Raw genomic sequence first — 3,281 nt, forward strand, 5'->3', positions numbered from 1 at the left:
TATGTTTGGGGACAAGAAGAAGCACTGTTTTACTAACAAATACAAGACTTGAAGGGAATTTAAGGGCAAGGACCGCATTTCAAGAACACTTTGTACAGGCCCAGAACTTCATCTAATGTTCAGTAAATAAGCTATGAGTCACTGCAGTGGAGGGTTGGTGAAGGAAGCATCCAGAAGGCCAGTGAGGAGATTGCTTCACCACAGGAAAGGAGAGAACTCAGGCCTGGGGCAGCTACAGACAGGAGATGAAGCATGGAATTTATTGTGTTGTTTCCAAACCCACTCACCACTAGTGTCTGGGAGGATTTCACCAAAATCTAGGGAAATTAGGACTTTGGAACCCTGTGTTTATTAGCTTGAGACTAGTCTGTCTCTGCGTTTTGAATCTAGATAAAGAATATTGATGCTCCCCAAAAAAAAAAAAAAAAAAAACTCCTTAAACCGTACCATACTTTTCTTAATCCAGTATTTTTTTACTTTCATAATATCTACAAACTTGTTAGCAAACAACCTCACATTTTTCAATAATTTACTTAGGAACAGACTATATTTATTCATCACACTAAAACATTGAACAGAAGAACTTTCATAGGAAGTTCAGGAAAAAAATTAGGTTAAAATCTAATTACAAAGCAAAATTATTTTGTACTTGATATTAGATATTTTCATTAGAAGAGCAAAAGCAGTTTTAAGTGGGGCTTGCTATAATTAGCCAATTTACATTAATATAACTTCCTTGTCCCCTTCACATGGAAAAGAGATCATTTAAAAATAAGAATGATTTGATCTACCAAATCTTTAAGAATGAAAGCACATTGCTCTGTTTGACCGCTCTGTTTGACCCATGATAATTTGTAAATCCAACAATACTTAGACACATGCAACAATTTGTCTTAACTCTTTATAGTCTGTGTGACCCTGATACTCCCCAGCATGTTTCCTCCTTTTCAAAATGGGCGACTGAGACCTTGACATAACTAAAGCCATGATGAACCTATAAGTTTTTTTTTTCTTTTTTCTTTGCCTTCTCCTTTCCATATACCTTTGTTAATGACTTTGTTTTGCTCTGTCCGGCAACCTGTGGTTTATGACCCCCAACCGGAAGATTAGAGCCCAGACATCTGATATGTGTATTTTTAGCCTGATAAGGAAATGTCCAGCATGTATCTCTTTAGTATGATAAAGAGTCTCTTGTAATTACCTTGTAATGAATAAGGACACTTCTAACCTTTGTAAAAATCATATATAAGCTCTAATGTAAAAATGCCTTTTGGGACTCCATAGAGACAGCCTGCGTTGCTGTCGTAGCCCCAGCGGTGAACATCACCTAAATAAACTTTCTCACTCTTTCTGACCACGAGTACATTTCATTGGCTCGACTGCTCTAGGGCACGGACTGTAATCGGGCAACATCTGTGCTATAAACACAGATACTTACTTCTCTAAAACTTGTTTTAACTATTATTTTCTAGTTTCACTAGAAGTAAAACGTGTAACATTCTATTTCTACCACAAGGTGTCAGTCCATGGTAATTTAATGTTCAAGCGACTCTAAGATTACTCCGAGGAAAGTCAGTGCCTACCAAAAAAAAAAATAAAATAAATCCTGAAAAGTCCTAGACGCCCTAGCTATGAGTAAAGGACAATCACGGAAAATGTGGTTGAGCATCTATTTTTCTTTGCATTTTCTAGTCCTGGGAACGTTATACGCCAAATGTTGTTGCAATTCAGGTCTCAAACTGAATCACTGAGGCTGATTCCAACTCTAAGGAGCAAATTCCCGTGTAATGTTCTCTCTTTTTCCCGCCCCATGTTCTTCATATTTAAAAACAACCTAAGACTGTTCAACGAGATGGATTGACACAGTGGCTGCAACAACGGGCTCAAGCATAACAAGGACTGTGAGGATGGCGCAGGACCGGGCAGTGTTTCGTTCTGTTTTGTACGTAGGGTCGCTATGAGTCGGAACGACTCGATGGCACCTAACAAGGCTTTTCAATATCGACAGTATAGCCTTGCTTTAGGTTTGGAATAGCTGAGTGGGCTAGGAGTTCGGAAATTGCACTTAATATCCGAGGTGTAGAAAGGAAGGGACAAAATTTGCGCGGTTGGGGTACAGGATTTGGACCATTGAGGGGGCAAGTCACTTACCCTCTCAGAGATTCAGACTCCTCAACTGTAAATAACAGCCACTTCACAGAGTTGCTGTGAGGTTTAAAATAAGCATATATGTGGAAGTTTATGAGCTCTAAAACAGTCAGTCTCGAAAGTGTGATCTGGGTATGCTTCAGCACCCTCTGGGAACTTGTTAGAAATGCAGAACCTCAGGCTCCTTCCCAGACCGATCGAGTCATAAACTCTGTGGGTGGGGCCCAGTAATCGAGGTGCTAATTAGCCCTTCAGGTGATTCTGATAGACCCTAAAGTTTGAAAACCCCTGCTCTAAAGAACTGTGCAAATGTTAGCGATCTGGGAGGCTAAAGAGGAGCCGAGAAGACGCTAAACAGACCTCAGGCGGAAGGCTGGCCTATTTGGTGGAAACTGGGAGGGGCCAGGTTACGACGTGGTGAATTCCAGGCTGGGCCGCGACTTCTGAGGCGGCCCGAGGAGGAGCCGAGCGAACGCGGCTGCGGATGCGGACGCGGGCGCAGGCAGGTGGCGCTGGACCGGATTTTGCCGAGGAGGCGGGGTCTGCCGCGGGCTGAAAGCTCGGCGCTCTGGGGCTCGTGCGCTGCGTGGGGCTGGCACCTAGCTCCGAAAGCGCTGCGGTAGCGATTTACGCTCAAGTCACCCCGGGGAGCAGGTGAGTCTGTTGAATCGTTTCTGCTTGCCGGTAGTCCTCGCCTAGGCGTGTCCTTGCGAAGTCTTGGCGCCCGCCCCCAACTTCGGGTGGGGTGTAGCGGGTCACTGTCTTGCCCGGGCCGCGGGAGGCGGCGCCGGGGGCAAAGCGCAGCTCAGTTCGCCCCTTATGCCCGGCTCCAGGGCAAGCATCCTAGAGCCAAGCTCACCGCAGAGCACACCGCGCCGTTGTGGCCGGGCCAGGGGCTGAGAGCCAGAGACTCACAAGGAAGCCTTTTCGCTGGAACATTAGGCAACGTGGTGGGTTATTAAATTTGTCCTCAGGTTGGGTCCTAGTGGCAAGTTTTCCACCTTGGCAAAGTCGCCCTTAGTTTGCATCTCACTGCGGCTTGGTCTTCGGGTTTCCGATTAACAGGAAATTTTCGTTTTTAAGTCCATGGAACATTGGTATACTCTTTCAGGGTCTGGATAGGGTTCAGATTC

Source organism: Trichechus manatus, unplaced genomic scaffold, assembly GCF_000243295.1.
Source record: "Trichechus manatus latirostris isolate Lorelei unplaced genomic scaffold, TriManLat1.0 scaffold00085, whole genome shotgun sequence".
In the NCBI taxonomy this organism is placed as follows: Eukaryota; Metazoa; Chordata; class Mammalia; order Sirenia; family Trichechidae; genus Trichechus; species Trichechus manatus.